The 27830-nt window shown below is 42.0% G+C and overlaps 1 protein-coding gene across 3 annotated transcripts in view; it reads left to right on the top strand.

The window, feature by feature from the left end:
- SNTG1 (syntrophin gamma 1) overlaps positions 1-27830 on the top strand; it is a 505846-nt gene that overhangs the window by 169494 nt on the left and 308522 nt on the right. For all 3 annotated transcript variants that reach the window (XM_075826260.1, XM_075826258.1, XM_075826259.1), the window contains one exon: positions 16307-16348. The gene's annotated coding sequence lies outside the window, so the exon portion shown is untranslated. The remainder of the gene's footprint in view (positions 1-16306; positions 16349-27830) is intronic.

Below are 27830 nucleotides of genomic sequence, written 5' to 3'. Positions count from 1 at the left end.
AAGAGGAAGGCCGCTGGATTCATAGACTGAGTTCTCTTAGTCCCAACGGGCTTTACTTTTATAGCCTTCTTATAGATTCCCTGTATGTGTATTTAGCTAAAACTTTTTATTAGTTTTATATTCTATACTACATAAGTGTTGACACACCTGTCAACTACCTCTATAACATTATTTCGAATTACACAACTATCCTTTCAAGCATATAAATGGTATTTGTTACATATATATATATATATATATATATATATATATATATATATATATATACAGTGGAGGAAATAAGTATTTGATCCCTTGCTGATTTTGTAAGTTTGCCCACTGTCAAAGTCATGAACAGTCTAGAATTTTTAGGCTAGGTTAATTTTACCAGTGAGAGATAGATTATATTAAAAAAAAATAAGAAAATCACATTGTCAAAATTATATATATTTATTTGCATTGTGCACTGAGAAATAAGTATTTGATCCCCTACCAACCATTAAGAGTTCAGCCTCCTCTAGACCAGTTACACGCTCCAAATCAACTTGGTGCCTGCATTAAAGACAGCTGTCTTACATGGTCACCTGTATAAAAGACTCCTGTCCACAGACTCAATTAATCAGTCTGACTCTAACCTCTACAACATGGGCAAGACCAAAGAGCTTTCTAAGGATGTCAGGGACAAGATCATAGACCTGCACAAGGCTGGAATGGGCTACAAAACCATAAGTAAGACGCTGGGTGAGAAGCAGACAACTGTTGGTGCAATAGTAAGAAAATGGAAGACATACAAAATGACTGTCAATCGACATCGATCTGGGGCTCCATGCAAAATCTCACCTCGTGGGGTATCCTTGATCCTGAGGAAGGTGAGAGCTCAGCCGAAAACTACACGGGGGGAACTTGTTAATGATCTCAAGGCAGCTGGGACCACAGTCACCAAGAAAACCATTGGTAACACATTACGCCGTAATGGATTAAAATCCTGCAGTGCCCGCAAGGTCCCCCTGCTCAAGAAGGCACATGTACAGGCCCGTCTGAAGTTTGCAAATGAACATCTGGATGATTCTGAGTGATTGGGAGAAGGTGCTGTGGTCAGATGAGACTAAAATTGAGCTCTTTGGCATTAACTCAACTCGCCGTTTTTGGAGGAAGAGAAATGCTGCCTATGACCCAAAGAAAACCGTCCCCACTGTCAAGCATGGAGGTGGAAACATTATGTTTTGGGGGTGTTTCTCTGCTAAGGGCACAGGACTACTTCACCGCATCAATGGGAGAATGGATGGAGCCATGTACTGTCAAATCCTGAGTGACAACCTCCTTCCCTCCACCAGGACATTAAAAATGGCTCGTGGCTGGGTCTTCCAGCACGACAATGACCCGAAACATACAGCCAAGGCAACAAAGGAGTGGCTCAAAAAGAAGCACATTAAGGTCATGGAGTGGCCTAGCCAGTCTCCAGACCTTAATCCCATCGAAAACTTATGGAGGGAGCTGAAGATCCGAGTTGCCAAGCGACAGCCTCAAAATCTTAATGATTTACAGATGATCTGCAAAGAGGAGTGGGCCAAAATTCCATCTAACATGTGTGCAAACCTCATCATAAACTACTAAAAATGTCTGACTGCTGTGCTTGCCAACAAGGGTTTTGCCACCAAGTATTAAGTCTTGTTTGCCAAAGGGATCAAATACTTATTTCTCTGTGCACAATGCAAATAAATATATATAATTTTGACAATGTGATTTTTTTTTAATTTTTTTTAAATATAATCTATCTCTCACTGGTAAAATTAACCTAGCCTAAAAATTCTAGACTGTTCATGTCTTTGACAGTGGGCAAACTTACAAAATCAGCAAGGGATCAAATACTTATTTCCTTCACTGTATATATATACACTACCGTTCAAAAGTTTAGGGTCACTTAGAAATTTCTTATTTTTGCAAGAAAAGCGCAGTTTTTTTCAATGAAGATAACATTAAATTAATCAGAAATACACTCTATACATTGTTAATGTGCTAAATGAATATTCTAGCTGCAAACGTCTGGTTTTTAATGCAATATCTACATAGGTGTATAGAGGCCCATTTCCAGCAACCATCACTCCAGTGTTCTAATGGTACATTGTGTTTGCTAACTGTGTTAGAAGGCTAATGGATGATTAGAAAACACTTGAAAACCCTTGTGCAATTATGTTAGCACCGCTGTAAACAGTTTTGCTGTTTAGAGGAGCTATAAAACTGACCTTCCTTTGAGCTAGTTGAGAATCTGGAGCATTACATTTGTGGGTTCGATTAAACTCTCAAAATGGCTAGAAAAAGAGAGCTTTCATGTGAAACTCGACAGTCTATTCTTGTTCTTAGAAATGAAGGCTATTCCATGCGAGAAATTGCCAAGAAACTGAAGATTTCCTACAACGGTGTGTACTACTCCCTTCAGAGGACAGCACACACAGGCTCTAACCAGAGCAGAAAGAGAAGTGGGAGGCCCCGCTGCACAACTGAGCAACAAGACAAGTACATTAGAGTCTCTAGTTTGAGAAATAGACGCCTCACAGGTCCTCAACTGGCAGCTTCATTAAATAGTACCCACAAAACGCCAGTGTCAACGTCTACAGTGAAGAGGCGACTCCGGGATGCTGGCCTTCAGGGCAGAGTGGCAAAGAAAAAGCCATATCTGAGACTGGCTAATAAAAGGAAAAGATTAATATGGGCAAAAGCACACAGACATTGGACAGAGGAAGATTGGAAAAAAGTGTTATGGACAGACGAATCGAAGTTTGAGGTGTTTGGATCACACAGAAGTACATTTGTGAGACGCAGAACAACTGAAAAGATGCTTGAAGAGTTCCTGACACCATCTGTCAAGCATGGTGGAGGTAATGTGATGGTCTGGGGTTGCTTTGGTGCTGGTAAAGTGGGAGATTTGTACAAGGTAAAAGGGATTTTGAATAAGGAAGGCTATCACTCCATTTTGCAACGCCATGCCATACCCTGTGGACAGCACTTGATTGGAGCCAATTTCATCCTACAACAGGACAATGACCCAAATCACACCTCCAAATTATGCAAGAACTATTTAGGGAAGAAGCAGGCAGCTGGTATTCTATCTGTAATGGAGTGGCCAGCGCAGTCACCAAATCTCAACCCCATAGAGCTGTTGTGGGAGCAGCTTGACCGTATGGTACGCAAGAAGTGCCCATCAAGCCAATCCAACTTGTGGGAGGGCCTTCTGGAAGCATGGGGTGAAATTTCTCCCGATTACCTCAGTAAATTAACAGCTAGAATGCCAAAGGTCTGCAATGCTGTAATTGCTGCAAATGGAGCATTCTTTGACGAAAGCAAAGTTTGAAGGAGAAAATTATTATTTCAAATAAAAATCATTATTTCTAACCTTGTCAATGTCTTGACTATATTTTCTAGTCATTTTGCAACTCATTTGATAAATATAAGTGTGAGTTTTCATGGAAAACACAAAATTGTCTGGGTGACCCCAAACTTTTGAACGGTAGTGTATATATATATATAATATATATATATATATATATATATATATATATATATATATATATATATATATATATATATATATATTTATATTATTCTACTCGAGTATAACCTCGTGTTCTATGTACAACATAAATTAAAGTTTTCTTCCTCCTTTTTCTCAATAGTGTCATACTTGCAATGTATTGCTCAGCTGCTTTTGCATGAGTCCAATCATTGTCACTAGAATAATTTTTGGGATTTTTCCTAATGTTCTATATGCTGTGCCAAAAGGCCCTAGTATATTTCTTTCAGTTGGGAACTAATCCCTTTCTTTATACATAAACCGTGCAGTAACAAACATTTATGTACTTACTATCTTGGAGACAGCTTTACGATCGGCTATCACCAGGTTCTGTCATATGCGCATGCGCATAGCATGCATTTCTTTCCCCATACATGTATTGTCTATCTACAAACACATCTTTACTTATTTTCCTGGAGATGGCCACGAGAATGGCTATCACCAGGTTTTGATACAATGCGCATGCGCACAGCAGACGTACTGAGTGGAACGTCTACTGATCTTTCCTATTGGTCACTTACTATGTCAATCTCGCTGGATGGAGGCTCGTTCTCCAGTATGAGTTCTGATAGGCTGACACATCAGGGGACCCGTTTTCTGGCTGCACGTCCGAGATCATAAAGGAAGTGAAAACTGAACGTGCGATCATTAGCCCCAATTTATCCCCTGAGGACGCTGCTTCTGCAGCGAAACATGTCGGGGGGAGGGGTCTATCGTAATTTTAATGATCATTGTCTGGCTAGCAACTACACTCTAATTCAAATGCGACACAGTGAATGATACAGCAGTCTGCAGCTGCTGATCTTGACAGTCACATTGTGTCTATGAGATATACACCTATGTTACAGTCACGTATACCCCATTTAAATGGTGTGCTAGCCGACTTTGTGCAACTTTTAACCCCTTATATGTTGTATGTTCCCATTTTGGCTTTTTTAACTTGACTATTAAAGGTTATATCTTATCTTCAATTCAATCATTCTATTGGTAGTTGGGAAAAGGGTTTATTGTGCTTTGGCACATTTGTTTTTTGTTTGATATAATCATTACCTGCCAACTACCAGGGTCTCTTTAGTCAGCATCTCTAACATACATTCCGGGTAGCGGTGATAAATTTATGGAGGAGTTCTGGAGTGGGATACTAGGTCATCAATAGTTTAAGTTGATTTTCCTTGTGTAAACCACATATTGAGCTCTTAATTGCCCTGGATCAAAATATTCTGCAAAGGTCATGACTGAGGAAATTCCTTACTCAACCAATACTCCCATCAAAGCAAGTAAGCATGTTTGTTCAGATATTTAATACCATTCAATAAGATATATATTGGAGATTGGACCCCAGGCAGAGGGGGCCCTGTAAGCCTATCCTATAAAAAGGGGTGAGTCGAGTGACCACTGTCATGCCTAGTGAGGCAGAGGAACTAATGGGCTATCTTTTCATAACTATAGACTGCAGTAGAAAGTAGCGAATATTTAGTCTTAAGCTCAGCAAACGGAATAAGATTCCTCGTACAAGAGCCTACTTGGTCTACAAAGCGATAGAAGCCGACAGTGAAACAGGGTCAAGACATTTCTGACGTCATGCTATTAGGAAGATGTGGCGTGAACAAAAGGGTGTAAGAATCAAGTGGAGTGTGGTCAGCTGAAAGCGGTTCCTCTTTCTTTTCTCTCTGGGCGGTGTAATGTTTTCTGTATGACGCTGTCCAATCAGCGTCATATAGTTCTCCTCTTCCCAGCCCAGCAACAGTGTGATTGTACAGTATACAGCTTCCATTCCTGACTATGTTTTCAACTGGTGATATCTCCTGTTGTTTCATTGCGATCCTGGTGCTATATAAAAGATTAGAATTTCAACTTTTATATGCCACCAGAACCACTGTTCTTGGTCATCCACAGCCGGAGATATGGCTATTTGCAGTGAACCTCCTTCACTCCAGCCTCAGTCTCTCACACTGTGTGAAGCAGCTTCATGCTGATAGGACAGCGTCTGAGGCTGTGACGCAGCTCCACCTCAGGAGAATCGCTGGTGTTGACACCCACTTTTCTAGTATAGCCTCATTTGCATATTTAGAAAAAAGCTCATAACTTTTCAAATAATAAACTTTTAAAATAAACTGTTTGGGACACAATTGGGCATTACTAAACTAGTGACAGATCCTATTTAACAGTGTGTGAGCCTACTTAATTAGGAGTGGGGTAATTCACCTGGAACAGTGATGTATAGGAGGAGGTTATATTGAGTCCCAAATATTTCAGCATTTTCTCTCTCCAGTCATGGCTAAAATATCATTTTAAATTGGACAACAAAGAAGGGGGAATATTGATGGGAAGTGCTTCTGCTTTACTGGAATTTATTTTATGTCTCGACAGCTGGCTGTAATGAGTAATAGCACTATGGAGATTAGGAAGAAAAATTAAGGGATTAGTTAAAGTCAACAAAAAAATCATCCACAAAGAAATCTTGAAGGATTTATCATAAATGGGGATTTCTTGAATATGGAAGAGTTAAGACCCCTGAGGGCCTTGAGAAAAGGTCCCTTAAAACCATGATGGTGCAAGGCGCTAAACATAAATTGACAGTCAAGGCAGTGAGAAGTCTTTTCGGCCTCCAAATTAAGTAGATCAGCATCCAAGCCTCCCTTATAATTTGCATCATTGAGATCAATCACCTTTCAAGTGATGTCACCAGCCTGTCGGAAGCATACAAAACCCACCTAATCCTTCTGGACCAGCTGAGAGAGTCAACAGCTCAGATGATTAGCAAGCAATTTAGAGAAAATCTTTAAATCGAAGTTTAACCCCTTAGTGACCAGCCCATTTTAGGCCATAATGACCAAGCTGTTTTATTCGTTTTTCTATAGTCGCATTCAAAGAGCTATAACTTTTTTATTTTTTCGTCTACATAGCTGTATGAGGACTTGTTTTTTGCGGGATTAGTTGTACTTTTTAATAGCACCATTTTTGGGTACATATAATTTTTTTATTAACTTTTATTAACTTTTTTGGGGGGGATTATAAAAAAAACTGAAATTCCGCCATTGTTCTATGCGTTTTTAAATTGACGCCGTTCACTGTACGGCGTAAATAACACGTTAGCTTTATTCTATGGGTCGTACGATTACGGCGATACCACATATGTAGAGGTTTTTTATGTTTTACGACTTTTGCACAATAAAAAACACTTTTGAACTAAAATTATTTGTTTTTGCATCGTTGCTTTCCAAGAGCCGTAACTTTTTTATTTTTCCATCAATGTAGTGATTTTTTGGGCTTGTTTTCTGCGAGACGTAGTTTTGATTGGTACTGTTTTGGGGTGGATGGGACTTATTGATTCATTTTTATTATGACTTTTTGGGGGGGCAATGTAAAAAAATTGCAATTTCGCCATTGTTTTTTTTTTTACGATGTTCACCTTGTGGTTTAAATTACATATTAACTTTATTAATGGAGTCATTACGGTCTCGGCGATACCATATATGTGTACTTTTATTTATTTTTTACACTATTATGGAAAAATATGGTTTTATTTTATTTTTTACTGTAACTTTTATTATTAATCTATATTTCACATTTATTATTTATTTCACTAGTCCCACTAGGGGACTTTACTGTGCGATCTTCAGATCGCTGATATAATACTTCGTATACCAGAGCATTATTGCCTGTCAGTATAAATCTGACAGGCAATCTGTTAGGACGTGCCTCCGGCGCGTCCTAACAGGCATATGTCCAGGGCAGACCTGGGGGCTTTTATCAAGCCCCCGGCTGCCATGACACCCCATCGGAGACCCGCGATTGCATTCGCGGGCCGCCGATGGGTGACAGAGGGAGCGCACTCCCTCTGTAAACAAAGTTAAATGCTGCGGTCGCTATTGACGGTGGCATTTAACGGGTTAAACGGCCGCGATCGAAGTAAACGTCGATCGCGGGCGTTGGAGCAGGAGCTCAGCTGTCATCAGACAGCAGAGCCCCGGCTCCTGCGTGCAGGACTTAGACTAGGCGAACGTGAAAAGGCGTCAGCCTAGCCTAAGGCCCCTTAGTGACCAACGTAAAAAGGCGTATTGGTGGTCACTAAGGGGTTAATAAAGCTATCAAATGGTATTTAGAGCACTCCAGGGAGTCAAGGGAAAAATGTAATTTAAGAATGGAGCATGGTATCCAGATTGGCATCTCCAGCTATAAAATCATTAAATAATGTACTCATTTGTATATACAATTTGTCACCTTAAGTTTTATATTATAAATAAGAGATTGGTGGATTCCCGAGATTTCCTCTCGGGAATGCACCAATAACCTTACCAGCTCCTCCAAAGTAATCGTCTGATTCAGGTTGCTCAAGGCCTCTGACTATAGAGAGGTAAAGAAAGGTTGTTTTCTGGTAGCCATGCCAGGAGGGGAATGCAGAAACAAAGGACTATAGGGAGGAGTAATAGTTCAGCGATGCTAGGAGGGTTATATTGTGGGGTTCTCGTGGGATCTTTAAAACAGCGTAATCTCGCAATTGTCTTGCTAGAAGCATATGGGCCTTATTGCAATGTTGATAAAATCTCTGTCTAATGTAGCAGACTAACTTTTCCATTTCAATCAAAGAGAGGGTTTTTAGCTGACATATGAAATCAATCATTCCTTTAAGAAGGGACATGGAAGGACTGTTGGATAGGGCTGATTCCAACTTGCGCAATTCTCGCACTATAGGTAAGTTGTCTTATAGTTACTCTTTAGTCGAGATATGACTGAAATGAAGTCACCCCAAAAAATTGTTTTGTGGCCTTCCCAAAGTACAGAAGTACAGACAGAAGTTGCAGTGGGAGCATTTTCCACAAAATAGCATACGAGAGAGTGGTGAAGTTCACCGCGTGTGAGAGAGTTAGTTAAGAGGAACTCATTAAGACACCAATAATTTGTGTCGTATTAGGGGGAATTTATAAATGGGCTATAAATTGCGAGTTTTTTTATTTTTCTGCTGCTCACGGCACTTTGAGCTATGGGAGGGCCCAGTGCGGCCCTGACACATGTACTATAATTTACGCCAGAAGCTGGCATAAATTATAGCTCAAATCTACACCTGTTGGTAGCTGGCATAGATTTCAGTTTGTGGCGCACAGACTGCTGAAGATGCAACAAATTTATTTAGAGTCGTGTGCCGCTTAATAAATTAGTTGCATCTTACATATGCGGGTTTTAAGCTAAGACTGGCATATAAAACGCCGGTTTTAGTAAATCTGCCCTATTGTTTCTAGTCCCTCCCTGAAAACTTAACATAACAACTCCTGCTCTGTAACAATGTTCAAGTGCAGCAGTTTTGCTTATGCTTGCACCAGAGTTTCACACAGGGTTATGATCTTTGATCAAAGATGTGCATTATCAGGACAGTTCATTGTCGCCATGGGCAGGGGTGCAGCAAGTCACCATGGGGCCCAGCAGCAAAACTAAAAATGAGGCCCCACTTCTCAATGCCAAACATCAGTAGTGTTCAAGTTCTATACCCTGTGTTTTGGCCTCTCATTCCAGTAATTACTGCCGCTCCATTTTTGTGGCTGGTCCTCCGCTACTATGCCCTATAGCAACTGCTATGTCCTCTATGCTGTTAGTTATGCCAATGCTCATGGCCGATATGATTGTTGGATAACTTTGTTCCTTTAATGTAAGTATTCTCAACTCAAGAACAGTGTTATGTATTTACTGTTGAAAAAAGTGAGAACACTATGTGTAAAAATTTTGCATTAAAAAGGGACATTTGGAAGGGTGTAAATGCTTGGTTTAAGACTTTTTAACACTAGTTTTAGAAAGCTTTTTTTGACATTAAAAAGCTTTTAGAGCTATTAGAATGTTTAAAGAGGCTGTGTCACCAGTTTAGAACTGCTCTGCCTTCTACCTAATCTAATAGGCGCTGTAATGTAGATAAGTAACATGTTTTGTTTTTTTTTTTTAAACGTTTATTTTTGACAAAGTTATGAGCAACTAAGTGTTATGCAAATTTGTTATTGATGCCCAACTGGGCGTTTTTTTTACTCTTAAACAAGGGGGCGTAGTAAAGAGAAGTGTATGATGCTGACCAATCAGCGTCATACACTTCTCTTCATTCATGTCCAGCTTAATCCACAGCACAGTGTTGGTGATTGACATATACCGTCTCGATCTGGACTGCCAGATTGACTAACTGGCACCCCACTTTGAGTATAACTAGCGGTGAACTCAAACTTCTCAGCATTGTATCTACTGTGCTTTTGCCTGACATCTCTCACATGGTGAGGACGTCAAGACACCTACTCAGTGTCTATCAATTCACAGCTAGCATTGATACATTCAGTGCATGTAAATACAGCACAACATTGATACACTCAGTGCATATAAATACAGCACAGTATTGATACATTGAGAACATGTGAATACAGCACACTGGGAACAAGGACTACTGCCCTATGGCTACTAAACTCTGATATAATAGACTTAGCTTACATTAGAGCATACAATACAGCTCATCATAGAGTAAGATACTCATAAACAAGCAAGTCTGATTATATTAGTGTATAACAGAAATAAATGATAGATAATTATTCCTAAGGCTAATTTTGCCCAATGGTGTATGACAGGGGTCATCTACACCGCAATACAATAGACCCACATTGGATAACTTTTTTAAATAAAAAAATTTAAAATCCCATAATAAAGTTTTTTTATTTTTTACTATTTACATTTTTTTAAAGGAGCCATCATTCTTGTCCCTCTTTTCCTTTCCTCCAATATAAATTTGTATAACACTGGTGGTATACACCATTTTGGTTCCAACACTCACTCAATATAACATAAAAAGTGAGGGTATTTGCAAAACTCCCTATTTTTGATACCTGGAATACAGCACATGACCACTGAGGTCTCTGATTAACTGCAAGGGTCACATGCTGCCCGCATCTAAACAAACTCCGGGTGGACCGAGGGAGCATCAGCGCTGAATCGCCATGGAAAGAACAACTGAGCACTGATTGTTTTTATATTTTAGGACATTTGCAGATGCTTGTACATTTTTTTTTAACAACTTATATAACCCCTTTAGTGACTATCAGAACATCTTTTGGTAGAGAGTTCCATAGTCTTACTGCCACCATAGTAAAGAATCCAATCTATAATGATGTAGAAACCTTATTTTCTTCTAGGTATACTGGATTCCCCATTATTATAGTTACAATACTGTACATCATTAGAAAAAAATGGTAAAAATGGTAAAAATAAATAATAAGAAAAAAAGAAAGACTAAAGGAAAATTTTCATCGGTATCTACGGATACGTCATACCCTACAAACCCAATTCCAACGCTTTGGGAACTAATTAACAAACTCTTCTTTCACACTTATAGGAATTCTTAAATCACAGGGTCCACAGTGACTGATATCTACTCTGTATACTCACTTATTATCTATAACGGTAAATTCATTACCGCTTTCTGTGGAGAGTAGATGGCAACAATGGATCCCTGACATTCAACGTGATGAATGGAGGTAAAATTTTAGAGACCCACATTCATGTTTCTCCTTTCGCAAACAATAAAATGATAGTTATGTATAATACACCAGGCATATTTAACCCGTTAGGATATTTAAAATGGGAAGATTGCCTTCTACAGATTGTTTACGATGTCATGCTCCAGAAGCAGATTTTTGGCACATGATATGGGCGTGCCACTTCATTAGGGACTTTTGGCTTGACATAATATCCCTGTTATCTTCCTTGTTACATGAAAGTGTCCCTTTATGTCCTAAGATTTGTTTATTTGATATATTGGATGATGAGACATGACACTAGAATCTTTTTGAGAGAAACTTTATTTTTAGCAAGAAAAACTATAGTACAACATTGGATGAATGATCGGCTTCCATCCAGTAGTCATTGGAAAGGCTTGGTAAATTCTGTGATACCCTTTGACAAGATTGTTTAACAGAATCGTGGTTGTAACACCAAGTTTTCTAAGGTTTGGGATATTTGGATTACTTTGACAGTCAATTCCTCTGCTGATCCACTAGATATTATGGTATAAGAGTGAAGATGAACCATACATTTACTATATCTTTCTTTAAACTTATTATACTTACTTTCTTCGCTGCTTGTGGAAGATATGGGTAGTCTTTTTATTTCTGCACATTTTTGTTATTAGTTTTGTCTCTTTTGTTTTGATATATCCGTCCCCGCAGCTGCTAGTTCGTGCAGGAGGACGAATATATCCGTCCTGTGATCGCGCGGGTACTGACAGTGTACACACGCGATCAGCGGCAGAAGCACGGCTGTTATACACAGCCTGGCTCCTGCTGCAACTGCCGGAATCGAAGCGTGCTCTGATTCCATCAGTTTAACCCATTAAATGCCGCTGTCAATAGCAACAGCGACATCTAATGTGTTTGACAGAGGGAGGAGCTCCCTCTGTCACCCCATCGTCGCCCCCGCAAAGAAATCGTGGGTCGCCGTTGGGTTTCCATGGCAGCCGTGGGCCTAACAAAGATCCCCAGGTCTGTCTTCAGCAAATGCCTGTTAGGCCATGCCGTTGCTTAGCTACGCTGTTTCTGTAACTCCCATAGAACTGAATAGTAGTTACGGAAACAGCGTAGCATACTACGCTGCTTCTGTTACTGCCATTCACTAATATGAGAGTTATGGAAACAGCGTCTCCGTCTGAATCTACATTTAAGGCTCTATTAGACAGAGCGATTATTGTAAACATTTTTGTATAATCGTTTGACTATAGGAGATAATTGCCATGTGTAATACTATACAACGATCGAAAGACGAACCATAAATCGTTGGGTTTCCGTGGATGGGAAACATCTGCCTGGGTGAAAACTTATCATTCGTCACTGCCACATACCTTCGTCTAATCAGAAATCTTCTGATCATTAGCAGTTCAGAGATGAGGTCTGGGCGAACGAGCAACGATCGCAGTAATGACTAAACAGCATAAATCTTTAGCAACTATTGTCAAGTGTGATAGACCGTCTTTTGAACATTAAAGACTCGGTAAATCCTCACTTGTCACTCGTTCATGAAAGAATATATGCCAGTCTAAGAGGACCCTTAGTCAGACAAGTTGCTAAACTCATTAATATATATATCGCTTGTAGCTCTAACAGGGTTGTCAACCACCTTTATTTGTTCTTTTTATGAATAGCTTAGTCAAATATCCCAGAAAGGCAACATTTTTATGGACTGTTACGCCAGACATTCGCTATCACATGGGTTAAGCACGCATCAATACTGACTGAAAATGAAAGGCACAAGTTATTTACCAGTGGATGAGTGGAACTGAATACTTAAGGTAGTAGAAAATGGAAACAATGCATAAATAGAGTGGATAATAGATGAATAGCATGCAAGCAGTTAACAGATAAATAGACAGTGGACAAAAATGTATAGCACTCGCTGACCCTATTAGAATGCTATCCAACAGCAGGGTAAGACAACAGCTTGGCAGCAGACGAAATGCACAGGAAAGGCAAACAACCAAGTGGAACTACTGATCCCAGGAAAAAATAAAACCACTAGACAAAAACTAGATCTCACAGAGGACCAACAGGTTCCACAGTACAAGCAAACACATAGACAAGAACATAGTCACCAACTAGAATCTGGAAAGACTTTAGCACATGCTAGAAACAGTATATCCAGTACCTGGTAATCCAGGCCTAAAGCATATAAAAGCCTAAGAAAAGGACTCTGCCCTAATTAACCAGGCAAAGCTAAATGATTACCAAATCCAGACTCAGCCCAAAGGTATTGCCTAGCAATTCCCCAAAACAGAAATAAAATAAATCATTGATTAGCAGCAGTCCTGTTGCAAATTTTAACATGGACAATGTAGAATATGTCTATGAAAGCTGTACATATTAGTATGAACACATTAGCAGCATTTCCTATGAACTAAAAAAATGATCATTACAATCACAATAACTTGTACAAGCTCTTCAAGCTTCAAAAACATTAGGGATGTATCTACCTTTTTTTACTGTCGCTGGCCAAAAATTATCTATTTTTATGGAATGTCTATGAATTTATAGACGGTTAGCAATCCTGAGCCCGAGGTGAACACACAATGAGACGTAATGCACACAACCATATTACAGAAATGTGTCTATGGGACCACCGTGTACCTCCTGCAATCTCATATAAATGAACACAAAGGTGTCTCATGGATTCACATGAAACCCCTGAGAAAAAAAAAGGTGGCATGTACCATTAGATGGCATATTACGGAGATATTCTCATCTAGAATTAGTTATTTGTAGTGGAGAAAAGCGAGCCAAAAAGAGGCACCATAAGGTAGCATGAAAGGGACTCTGTCTTCAGCCATGCATCCCCTGTGATGATGGCTTTGCTTTGTGCATGAGGCCTTAGGGTATGTTCACACGCTAGCTGTCATTTACGTGTGAAAAGACAGACTGTTTTCAAGAGAAAACAGCTGCCTCGTTTCACCACGTAAATGCTCCTCCTCGCATTTTGCGAGCCGTCTGTGACGCTCGTAAATCTTGAGCTGTGCTTCATTGAGTTCAATGAAGAACAGCTCAAATTACGTTGCAAAGAAGTGCCCTGCCCTTCTTTGCCGAGGCAGACAATATACGCGTCGTCGTTTGACAGCTGTCAAACGACGACGCGTAAATTACAGGTTGTCTGCACAGTACGTCGGCAAACCCATTCAAATGAATGGGCAGATGTTTGCCGACGTATTGTAGCCCTATTTTCAGACGTAAAACGAGGCATAATACGCCTCGTTTACGTCTGAAAATAGGTCGTGTGAACCCAGCCTTAGAGACATTGATCAATTTCTGATTGTATTTTCTGTTAGGCTGGGTTCACACAACCTATTTTCAGGCGTAAACAAGGCGTATTATGCCTCAATTTACACCTGAAAATACGGCTACAATACATCGGCAAACATCTGGCCATTCATTTGAATGGGTTTGCCGACGTACTGTGCCGACGACCTGTAAATGACGCGTAAAATGACTGCCTCGTCAAAGAAGTGCAGGACACTTCTTTGGACGTTTTTGGAGCCGTTTTCTCATAGACTCCAATGAAAACAGCTCCAAAAACGGACGTAAAAAACGCAGCGAAAACGCTGCGAAAAACGCTGCGAAAAATGCGAGTTGCTCAAAAAACGTCTGAAAATCAGGGACTGTTTTCCCTTGAAAACAGCTCCTTATTTTCAGACGTAATTGCAGTTATCGTGTGCACATATCCTTATACCTAAAATGTGTGTCATATATGATGAAAATCTGGATGGAAATTTTATTTCCTAACTTGACCTACGTATACAAGAGACTATATAATAAATACGATTTTGTAGATATATTGACTTTTAAAATAGCAAAAAATCATTTGTAAATTTTGCATCTGATTACATATACATGTTTTAGTCTAAATAATTAGTGATAATAACTTTATTTTTTGCCTTTGATTTTAGGTCTTATTACTGTGACAGTAATGACTTTAGAAACAAGTGTATACACTGTACATATTTTTCTTAACGTATATCCTCAATCTGGAACACTGTACCATTCATCAAAGCAAATTTTGCATCTTTCTATTCTTAACTGTGCCTCTTCAGAATAAAGGATTCCTCAGAGTAGCATTTGAGCTGCTCTCTATATTTTCTGCCCTCCTTTTGAAAAGATGACAGCATTAAATATGCACTGCGCTTTTTGAATGGGTTTGCTGGTCACGTAAATCACAAGAAAAACATAAAGCAAAAGGAAAGTATGACCGCTGCAAGTAAATCAAGGATGCCATGAACAATTCTTTCCTACATTATGGATAATAAGATTTTAAAAGGGGCTCTATTTTTTTTTCCGGATTTTATTTTCCATTTAAGTTGAATTTTTTTTATTATTATACTGCATCAAATTTTCCAATGTTGCTATCTTGTACAGGGAAGAATTGGTATAAGACTTCAGTCGGTGCACATCCGTATTTTTCTGTATATTCCAAACATGGCTAAAAGTGTTTTAAAGGTCGGGGTGTAACTATAGGGCTGCAGAGCTTGCGGCTGTACATGGGTTTAGCACCCAAAGATATCTATTGGGCCCTACTGTACCTCTGTATGCCTCCAATTTGATACTGATTCATACGGAGGTTTTTTTCCTGTTGAATTCATATGGAATCACACAGAACAAAATCTGTGGCATATTCTATGGGATGTCATATTACTGAGATAATCTCTTTTAGAAACATTGTTTCTAGGAGAGAATATCTACGTAAGTTCAGATTCACATGAATGAGTGCAAACTCGGACATGAAAAATGGCCATTTTTCACATCCGAGTTGAAGCCATGTGGGACCCATTCTCACTGATCCCTCATAAACTTGAGTCTATCGAGGCATCCGTGAAAGCGGAAGAAAATAGGACATGTTCTATTTTTCAACGAACCCTTCACACAACAATAACCGTGTGAACGGCCCCATTGAAATACATGCGTCCGTGTGACGGCCGTTGTTTTAACGGCATCAAACGGACAGGACATAATCAACGTTTGTGTGAATAAGCCTTAATACGGTGTTGTATGGAGGCACCATATGTCTGCACACTGAGAATTTTAGAATGATTTATGGCAGGTTGTTATTTTTTTAAATTAAAGGATATATTATTTCTTAAAATAAATTCTTCAGTAGCATTATTTCCTACATCAGGAGTTCGGAATGAACATTATCACATTATTAGGGTCATTTTAAGATTTATTCATGAATGGTGCTGAATTATGTTTATTTTTACATTTTTTACAGATGATCCAGATTCAGAAATTAAGTATTTATCCAACACTAAAGGTATGCAATACTACAACATGGTAATATATATGGGAGCTGTTCCTTTCTGTTAATGTGAATAATGAAATTAATTATATGGTCCATATTAAAAAAAACGATACAGCATACAAAATAAATGCAATAACGAAAAATGTTCAGTTGAGCTCATTGGGAAAAGTATGGTTTAAGGCCCAGTTCACACAGAGTTTTTTTTAGCGCTGATTTTGATGCGGCTCAATGCTAAAATACACCCCAAATCTTTTTCCTTTGATTTCAATAGCAGGTGGAGGTGGTTTTGTTCCCAGACATATTTTGTCCGCTTGTCCGCATCTTGGAGCGGTTTCTGCCTCTAAAACCTCCATTAAAATCAATTGGACGCAGAAAAAAACTGTGCCGTTCATTTGGAGCGTTTATTTGCCGAGGTTTTTTCATTTGCTTAATTTAAGAAAATGCTTAAAAAAAAGTGTATTTGCATTTCGAAATCTGCCTCAAAAAGCCTGAAGGTGTGAAAATTCCGGGAATTCTCACGCTTTTTCTTCTGGGGCCTCACATCCAGAACATGGTGATGCCTGGTCACTCTCAGTGATTGAAGCAAATTCTTAATTTGTTTCCTAAACCCTAATACATGGATGGGCCATTTTCACCAGAGCTAGAGCCACTGTTTTCAGCAACTCTCTGCTCTGGCTCATAGAGGGGGTTCCATATGCCCTAATAAGACATATGGACATGGATTGCTATAATGAGACAACACCTGTAATCCATTGTTGCTTCGGTAAATATACAGTAGGTGGCAGGTTTTGAAGCATTTACAGGCAGTGTTAAACCGAAATATAATTATCAGTAGAAAAAAAATAAGCCCCTCCCCCAACAACTACGCACAACGCCAACTGAGCACAGTGAAAAATCTGAAGGTATGAGAAGATCCAACAATGTAAACCGTACTTGCGATAAATGAAACAGCATAAATATTACATTATCTTCATGCTGATACCTCAGTCATGAAAATTCAGTAGGATAAATAAATAAATGTCCTTGATTTTCGGTATTTGAAACATTTTAGCAAAGATTCCCAGGAAGACTCCATATTCAGCTAAGCTGCTAGAATGTTGAATAAAAAGATAAATTAGTAGCAAATGAAATGTACAGTAGAATGTGAGAAAGACTTGCTGAGTCCTACCCAAATGAGGCCAGAGGGATCAATGTATTATCCTGGCAATATATAACCTTAGTAATGTATTATACAATGTGCTGTTTTTATAGGAATAAGTAACAAACTGCTTTTTATATTGAAGCATTTTTTCTATAATATTGGTTTATTTCAAACTAGAGCACAATGCTGAAGGGAAGTAGTTGTCCTTCAGATATCACTGTTTACCTGTATTCCCGAAAATACTTATTAAAAATAGCATTAGAAATAGCATTTGCCCATGGGCCCTAGTGTCTGAAGGGGCCTTAAGGCTCCTCTACCACATATGAAGATACAAGTTGTAACAACCAGCAGGTTTGTGGCCCCACTGGGCTACTCTGCCGGATTGACGTAGGGCCACCTCTAAGAGCGTTGTCTAAGCAGTCTCCCCGGTCTTCGCCCTTTAACCCCTTTACAGGTATCTGGTCTTTGCTGCTGAGAGACTGCCAGCTCGCTACCTCTTGAGGTGGTCCCGGAGGAGTAGCTGCTGGCCAAACAGAAGCTAGGCAGACACGGGCAAATGGTACCTTGTAGGTAGCAGGATACAGGCTGCTGCCACATTACTGGAAGCAGGCTTATACACTTGTGTTGGAGGTATCCAAAGCTGTGGCGCTACTGGGTAAAGATCATGAATGAGATTAACCGTATGTATGGGTCAAAGATCTATATCGATTTCAAATTGTTTATTCTTGGTGATACAAGTGGTATCAAGTTTTGTGGCAATGACAAAATAGCTGCTCTTAAGTTGCTTATGATAGCCAGAGTGGTGTAAATGCAATATTGGATGTCTCTGCAAATCCCTCCCATTCCTTGTTGGGAGAATCGGGTATCTGGCAATATAAGTGAAAGAGGTGGGCATGGGTCCCTCAATGGGGATAGAAGGTATAAACTGCCCAAGTTAAGCAGATTGATGGTTTTTATTTTCATTTTTATCTTTCTCTCTCTTTTTGTTTTCTTTTTTTTCCTCTTGCAGCCTACTGGGGGTGGGATTGGGTCTGCTTATATTTTGTTGGAATTGAAAAGATGTATGTTATATATTTTTTTTCTCTATAAAAATAATAAAATTGTATTTTTTTAAAAATATAATAATTCTGAATTTGGCAGTAATACGTGACATATTGACATTGACGTGACATATCAAATCCTAACTTAAATTAAAGCAGAAATGTTATTGGTATTCTAAGAAATTACTAAAAAGAAACTGTGCTTAATACAAAGTAGTGACTTTACATTAAAGCCTACCTCAAGCCAAAACCAAATAATTACCTGTATTACCGAATCCCTTTGTCTCTTGTAAGCTCTGATATCTGTTCTCCACACTTCTTCTGACCTACGTGTCTAGGACAGGAAGCAGCTGTCTGACAGGTATCACTGTCAGCCATATAAGCTCTAACGGACGTTGTTTTTTCTGACATCCTGTCAACTCACCTTCTTCTATAGGTATTCGAAACAGACCTTCACCCCTTAATGACCAGCCTATTTTGGACCTTAATGATAAATCTAGTTTTTATGTTTTTCCATCGTCTCATTCAAAGTTCTATAACTTTTTTATTTTTGCGTCGACATAGCTGTATAAGGTCTTATTTTTTGTGGGACAAGTTGGATTTTTAATAGTACCATTTTGGGGTACATATGATTTATTGATTAACTTTTCTAAACCTTTTTTTGCGTGGCGAAAAAAAAATCAGCAATTTTGCCAATCTTTTTTGCGTCCTAAATTTGCGCTGTTTACCGTGGGGCATAAATAACATTAACTTTATTCAGTGAGTTGTTATAAATGCAAAGATACCAAAGCTATATAGATTTTGTACGTTTTAATACTTTTACACAGGTATACAAGTTATGTGTTTTTGTGTCTCCATATTTGAAGAGCCATATCTTTTTTATTTTTCAGTCAATGCAGCTGTATGAGGGCTTTTTTTTGCAGGACGACATGTCGTTTTTACTACACCGTGTTCCAAATTATTATGCACATTGGATTTAAGTGTCATAAACATTTAATTATTAGTTTTTCAATTAAACTCATGTATGGTATTGTGTCTTAGGGCTCTTTGGATCATTGTAATCAATCTCAGACACCTGTGATAATTAGTTTGCCAGGTGTGCCCAATCAAAGGAAAACGACTTAAGAAGAATGTTCCACATTATTAAGCAGGCCACAGGTTTCAAGAAATATGGGAAAGAAAAAGGATCTCTCTGCTGCCGAAAAGCGTGAAATAGTGCAATACCTTGGACAAGGTATGAAAAGATTGGATATTTCAAGAAAACTTAAGAGTGAAAAGATTTGTGGCTGATTCGGAGCACAGACGGGTTCGTTCAGATAAAGGCTTAATGAGGAAGGTTTCTGCCAGACAAATTAATAGGATTAGGAGAGCAGCTGCTAAAATGCCATTGCAAAGCAGCAAACAGGTATTTGAAGCCGCTGGTGCCTCTGGAGTCCCGCGAACCTCAAGGTGTAGGATCCTCCAGAGGTTTGCAAGTGTGCATAAAGCTATTATTTGGCCACCCCATAACAATTCTCACAAGGAGAAACGGTTGCAGTGGGCTCAGAAATACATGAAGACTAATTTTCAAACCGTGTTGTTTACTGATGAGTGCTGTGCAACCCTGGATGGTCCATATGGATGGAGTAGTGGATGGTTGGTGAATGGCCACCATGTTCCAACAAGGCTGCGACGTCAGCAAGGAGGTGGCGGAGTCATGTTTTGGGCTGGCATCATGAGGAGAGAGCTGGTAGGCCCCTTTAGGGTCCCTGATGGTGTGAAAATTACCTCTGCAAAGTACGTAGAGTTTATGACTGACCACTTTCTTCCGTGGTACAAAAAGAAGAACCGTACCTTCCATAGCAAAATTATCTTCATGCATGACAATGCACCATCTCATGCTGCAAAGAATACCTCTGTGTCATTGGCTGCTATGGGCATAAAATGAGAGAAACTCATTGTGTGGCCCCCATGTTCCCCTGACCTTAACCCTATTAAGAACCTTTGGAGCATCCTCAAGCAAAATATCTATGAGGGTGGGAGGCAATTCACATCAAAACAGAAGCTCTGGGAGGCTATTCTGACATCCTGCAAAGATATTCAAGCAGAAACTGTCCAAATACTCACAAATTCAATGGATGCAAGAATTGTGAAGGTGATATCAATAAAGGGGTCCTATGTTAACATGTAACTTGGCCTGCTAAGTTTTTTTTTATTGAAAGAACTTTTGATTTCTGTAAATATGACCTCCAGATGCTGCAAATTCAACAAATTACCATTTTAGTTCTCTTTACAACTTTTAAAATGTTTTAATCTCTGTTGTGCATAATAATTTGAAACAGTGCATTTTGAGTTTTTTACTTCTAAAAAAAAATCTGTTATCATTAGGAGATTTGTTCAATAAAATTTGCATTATACTCCAACAGTTGATGGCTTTAAGATTATACTGACTGTCATTTGCATCAACTATTTAGGAAAATCAGAGAAAAATAACATTTGCAGACCAGCGTGATGCAGTGACGTCATCATGCCGGCCTGCGCAGGGAGTCTTCCCAGCACATTATAGGCTGCAGGCCTAGAGTGGCCTGCAGCTTCAGGGCCGATTTTAGCTTTTCTGCTGTCTGAGGCGAAAATTGCAATGGCGCCACCCAGATTTTGATTGAAATCCCCCTGGCTGTTCTACATCAGAACCAGCCTCCTCAAACTCTTGGGGATGCGCCGTTGCCTTGTACTCCCCTGGCATGCGGGGTGCAGCAATAAAGTCGGGCAGAGTACACCTCACTGCACGGTGCGTGCCCAAGTAGTTCAAGGCAATAGCGCATCCGAGAAAGTTGTAACAGCTAGGGGAATGTCAATGAAACATGGAAAGTTGGGTTTGGAGGCAGGACTTTGAGACTCTTCAGGATAGCCGCACCGCCCCATGACCCTGAGTTATTCGCATATAGTGTGCGCTGTTTCAAGATCTGGAAAAAAAACATACTGTAATGTCTGTGGTCGCTGACCACAAACTCCTTCCATCCAGTCGACGCCCTTCTCTCAAGAGATGTTTGCACATACGGCCGTCCTGCATCACAGTGACCACCAGGGTGCGGTCACGAGCTCAGTCTAGACTTGAGAAGCCAGAGCGCAAGCATGTTTGTGATTGAGCTAATTGGTCCAGAGTACCCTGGGCTATAAGAAGGTTCCAGCCCATCCTCCCACGCCTGAGCTTTGTTGTGTATTCCTAGTCTGTCTTGCATATGGCCTCCTAGTGTTTCCTGCTCCCAGTCTTCCTGTTCCTGTATCCTATACTTGTATCCTGATCTAGTGCCATGCTGAGCTGTAGTCGTGCTGTGATGTATACCACGCCTGTCCTGCTTCTCCACGCCTGACGTCCACCTGCTGCCAAGTTCCTGTCAAGCCTGCCTTGCTACTGTCTGAGCTGCCACAGGTACCCTATACGAACTATAGACTTTTACCTGCGTCCTGTTGGCCAGCTGCCTTACCGCCAAGACGGTACAGCCCAGTGGGTCCACGAACCCTACGTGACAGTAAGCTCAGGCCATGGACTCCGCTGGTTGAACCAAGACCATGACGACGTCACAAGAGATGCGGGTGGATAAGCTAGACCTCCGGTCTCGACAGGGCCAACTCCTCCAGGCTTTGAACATTCTCGCACATCGGCAAGAGACACGAGCTGCCGTTCCTCCTACTACACCTCCTGGCAGTGTTGATCCTCAGACAACACCTCCTGGCAGTGTCGACACGCGTTTTTCTTTGCCACTTCCGGACTGCTATGATGGAGACGCAGGTACCTGTCGTGGATTTTTGAACCAGTGCCAGATCCACTTCAGCCTGTATACTAGTGCATTTTCATCTGATGGCACAAGGGTCACTTTCATCATCTTTCTCCTCACTGGCAAGGCTCTTGCATGGGCGTACCCCATCTGGGAGAGACAAGGACCAGAAATCCGGGACTTCCAGGGCTTCCTCCGGACTTTTCGTATGGTGTTTGAGGAGCCTGGACGGGTCTCATCTGCAGCGGCTTCCTTGATTAACCTTCGCCAAGGAGACACCTCCGTGAGTGAGTACGCCATCCACTTCCGCACCCTGGCGGGAGAGCTGTTATGGAATAATTAGGCTCTGGTGGCTGCATTCTGGAATGGACTGTCTCCTAAAATGAAGGATGAACTTGCCGCTCGAGACCTGCCATCTACCCTGGATAATCTCATCCTTCTGTCTGCCCGGATTGATATGCGGATCCGAGAATGCCTCCAAGAGGTTCGTCGGGAGGGAGGCCTTCCTAGTCTGGTCCCTACTTTGCAGCATCCCCTGCTGTCCTCAGATGTCGATCCCCCTAAGGAGTCTGTGATGATGGACCAGTGTAAGCTATCCACCCAGGAGAGACAACGCAGACGCACTTAGGGACTCTGTCTATATTGTGGCCTCGGTGGCCATCTTGTGTGACTGTGTCCCCAAAAATTCCAAAGCCTAGGGTTGCTAGGAGAGGCAACCTTGGGTAAGAAAGGACTTCTGTCTAAATTGTCCATACCAGTGACCATAGTGTCCTGCGAGAGAACGCATCAGGTCTCTGCGTATCTGGACTCTGGATCCGCTGCTAATTTCATCCGTAGAGACCTGGTGGATCTTCTTCAATTACCCACTACCCCTCTGGAGAGGCCATTGACAGTTGCATCAGTTAATGGACTACCTCTACCAGACCCAGTTTTAGCTGTGACCGAGCCGCTGAGGCTCCAAGTGGGAGATCTTCACTCCGAACTCCTGTCGTTCTATGTCCTATCCAAAGCTGTTAAGCCTGTGTTGCTGGGCCTGCGTTGGCTCCGGCTACATGCCCAAATCCTGGACTGGAATTCTGAAGAGGTTCTCTAGTGGGGCCCTGAGTGTCAAAGCCAATGCCTGGTGCAGATTAGTTCAGCTCAGCCTTCACTGCCTCGGTCATTGGCAGCATTGCCGGATCATTATGCTGCATTTTCGGACGTCTTCAGCAAGAGGGAGACGGAGACATTGCCACCACACCGGGCGTATGACTGCCCTATCGAGCTGACTCCTGGTGCATCCCTTCCCCGTGGTAGGGTGTATCCTCTCTCCTTGCCAGAGACTCTGTCCATGTCTGCCTATGTGAAAGAGAACTTGGAGAGGGGCTTCATACGGAAGTCTTCCTCCCCGGCAGGAGCCGGGTTCTTCTTCGTCAAAAAGAAGGATGGCTCCCATCGTCCTTGTATTGACTACTGGGGTCTCAACCAAATCACGGTGAAAAATAAGTATCCGTTGCCACTGATCTCTGAACTGTTCGATCGTATACGTGGTGCCAAGATTTTTTCCAAACTAGACCTGCGTGGGGCTTACAACCTAGTCCGGATTCGCCAGGGTGATGAATGGAAGACTGCATTTAACACCCGTAAGGGACACTATGAATATCTAGTAATGCCCTTCGGCCTGTATAATGCTCCCGCGGTCTTCCAGGAGTTTGTTAATGACATTTTCCGTGACCTCCTCTATGTTTGTGTTGTGGTCTACCTTGATGATATCTTGATTTTTTTCTCCAGATCCTGTGACTCATCAGAGACATGTCCGTCAAGTTTTGGAGCGGTTAAGGGAAAATTGTCTTTACGCCAAGTTGGAGAAGTGCGTGTTTGAAAAAGATGCTCTACCCTTCCTGGGCTATATCGTCTTAAATTGAGGTCTCGAGATGGATCCTGAGAAGGTAAAGTCTGTTCTGGATTGGCCACGCCCTCAAGGCTTGAGGGCCATACAGCGTTTTCTGGGATTCGACAATTTTTACAGACAGTTTATTCCAAACTTCTCCTCACTGACTTCTCCTATCTCTAACCTCACTAAGAAGGGCATGAATGCGAAGGTGTGGACTCCTGAGGCAGAGTCCACATTCAATAGCCTGAAGAGTGCCTTCACGTCAGCCTCTATCCTCCATCATCCAGATGTTTCTCTACAGTTCTCGTTGGAAGGGGACAAATCCTCTGTCGGTGCTGGCGCACTCCTGTTCCATAGAGGCTCCAAGGGCAAGTCAATGGTATGTGGATATTTGTCGAAGCTCTTCTCTTCCGCAGAACGCAACTACTCGATTGGGGATCGGGCGTTACTGGACATCAAATTGGCTCTGGAGGAGTGGAGACATCTACTAGAGGGCGCAGCTTATCCCATCCTGATTTTTACGGACCACAAGAACCTCACCTAACTTCAGACGGCCCAACGGCTGAACCCGCGTCAGGCCAGGTGGTCACTGTTCTTTACCAGGTTCCAGTTTTAGCTCCATTATCGCCCGGCCGACAAGAATGTGAGGGCCAATGCCTTATCCAAGTCTTTCGAGACAGAAGATACCATGGAAATTCCACAGAACATTATTGATCGGTCTTGCATTGTCTCTGTCAATCCTCTGCAAGTTGGGGACATTCCTCCAGGGAGGACATTTGTGCACATGTCTGACAGAGGGAGAGTCCTCCGCTGGGGACGCTCCTCTAGACTGGCAGGTCACGCGGGAACCCGTAAGACCCGGGATCTGATTGTCCATCATTTCTGGTGGCCCACGCTGCCCAAGGACATTATGGACTTTGTTTCTTTTTGCTCAGTGTGTGCAGCTAACAAGGTCGCTCACTCCAGATCTGCTGGCCTGCTCCAGCCATTGCCTGTGCCCGATGCTCCCTGGCAGCATATAGCTATGTACTTTATCACTGACCTGCCTCTATCTGCTGGATGCAGTACTGTCTGGGTGGTGGTGGATCGATTTTTAGAAGATGGTCTTCCTTCTGCTCCTCAACTGGCCAAGCTTTTTATCCAACACATCTTCTGCCTGCATGTCTTGCCACGGAATATTGTGTCTGATCGGGGGGTTCAGTTCACCTCGAAGTTCTGGAGAGCCCTTTAAAGGATCTGCCAGACACATCTTCTGTGTCGACGCCCGTGGTTAGTCAGTTTGCACCTGCTCCTAAGTCTGATCGAGTGACCCCTCCCTCTACCAATCAGGCTGGGAGGCTGAGGAGTGGGAGAGCCTATCACAGCCTGGCCAGTCGGAGCTAGCTCTCACCCTCTGTCTATTTATACTTTCACTTCCTGCTCCTCCTTTGCCTGTGATTCTCCTGTTTCCTGGCTCTGCTGCTGCTTGAACTATTTGTCCCTGCTTTATATTGACCCTGGCTTACTGACTACTCTCCTGCTCTGCGTTTGGTACCTCGTACACTCCTGGTTTTACTCGGCTCGTTCACTACTCTCCTGCTCTGCGTTTGGTACCTCGTACTCTCCTGGTTTGACTCGGCTCGTTCACTACTCTTGTTGCTCACGGTGTTGCCGTGGGCAACTGCCTCATTTCCCTTAGCTTCTGTGTACCCATGTCTGTTTGTCTGTCGTGCACTTATTGAGTGTAGGGACCATCGCCCAATTGTACGCCGTCGCCTAGGACGGGCCGTTGCAAGTAGGCAGGAACTGAGTGGCGGGTAGATTAGGGCTCACCTGTCTGTCTCCCTTCCCAGTCATTACAAGCCCTCTGCGGACTCCTAGGTGTAAAGTTGGACTTTTCCTCGGCCTACCATCCTCAGTCAATTGGTCAAGTCGAGAGCATCAATCAGATTTCGGAGAACTACTTACGCCACTTCTTCTCCAAGCAGCATGATGACTTCTCCTACAATAATCACACCAGCGAGTCCACAAGGATTACACCGTTTTTTATAGTGTATGGCCAACACCCACAAATTCCTCTCCCGGTGCCTGATACGTCTGAGGTACCAGCTGCTGATACTACTTTTAGGGACTTTCTGCCGATCGGGTAGCAGACTCGATCCCCCATCCTGCTGACGGTCGACCGCATGAAACGGAAGGCGGATACAAGGAGAAGAGAACCCCCTCAGTTTCTTCCTGGCACAAAGGGCTGGCTGTCCTCCAGGAATATTTGACTGAGGGTGGCATCATACAAATTTGCTACCAGGTTCCTCGGACCCTTCGAGATCCTGCAGCAGATCAACCCTGTCGCTTACAAGCTTCGGCTGCCTCCTACACTCAGGATGCCCAACTCCTTCCATGTCTCTCTCCTGAAACCGGTGGTTATGTACCACTTTACCAAGACTCCTAGCCCTGCGGTTGCCTCCAGCGGCCCTTCAGATACCTTCGAGGTTAAGGAGATCTTGGACACCAAGACAGTGAGAGGAAAGACTTTTTATTTGGTGGATTGGAGGGGGTTTGGTTCTGAAGAGAAGTCCTGGGAGCCAGAGGAGAACCTCAATGCTCCTACCCTTCTGAAGAAGTTTCTCTCTCGCTCTGGCCCCAAGAAGAGGAAGAGTAAGAGGGGGGATACTGTCATGTCCATGGCTGCGGGCCGTCAGGTTCACTAACCTCCTGACGGCCACAGCCATGGTTCGGCGAGCATTGGCCCCAGTCGTCTCCTCAGGGGACGCCAGCGCTCACTTCCACTCACCTCGGTGTGCGCGCACGCTCGTGTCCGCTCTTAAAGGGGTAGCGTGCGCACCGGTCTTTAATCTAATTAGTCCATGAGCACCCTGGACTATAAGAAGGGCCCAGCCCCTTCCTGCAGTGCCTGAGCGTTGTTTGTCGTATCCTAGTTTGTCTAAGCAAATGGCCTCCCAGTGTTTTCCAGTTCCCAGTGTTTTCTTTATCCTGTATCCTGTATCCCGTGCTATCCTGGTCAAGTGCCGTGCTGTGCTGTAGTCGTGCTGTGCTGTATTCCACGCCTGTCCTGCTACTCCACGCCTGACGTCTACCCGCTGCCTAGTCCCAGCCGAGCCTGCCTTGCTACTGTCCGAGCTGCCAGAGGTACCCTATACGAGCTATAGACTTTAACCTGCACCCTGTTGGCCAGCTGCCATACCGCCAAGGCGGTACGGCCCAGTGGGTCCACGAACCCTACATGACACTTCTTACTGATGATAATCTTATTTTATTAACTTTTTTCCTCCGTTCACCCACTATTCCCTTTGCTATAGCGCTATTCTGTCTGACAGGAACATTTCTGGTTCAAAAACAGAACACCAAAGATACAAAACTGTAATTACTACTGAGATAGACAGAGCAATAGTAGAGAACAAGCAGGGAGGATGTAACTCTGAATAACAATCCAGATTTATTAGCTATTAAGAAAGTTGTGGACAATCCCCATGGGTTCTGTAATGGTTGCCATTAGCAGTTTCACCTTTGGAAATCCAGCATCTGTTAGATAACAATCTCTGGAGAAGCTGGAGAGGATATTAAAAGACTTAGACAAAAAAACTAAAGGATTTTCCATATTGGATGGAAATACCAATTTGTATTATTTTTTTAATATACAGTGAAGGCAATAAGTATTTGATCCCTTGCTGATTTTGTACGTTTGCCC

This window comes from Rhinoderma darwinii, chromosome 5 (assembly GCF_050947455.1).
Source record: "Rhinoderma darwinii isolate aRhiDar2 chromosome 5, aRhiDar2.hap1, whole genome shotgun sequence".
In the NCBI taxonomy this organism is placed as follows: domain Eukaryota; kingdom Metazoa; phylum Chordata; class Amphibia; order Anura; family Rhinodermatidae; genus Rhinoderma; species Rhinoderma darwinii.
This window is presented reverse-complemented; position numbering and strand designations above follow the sequence as displayed.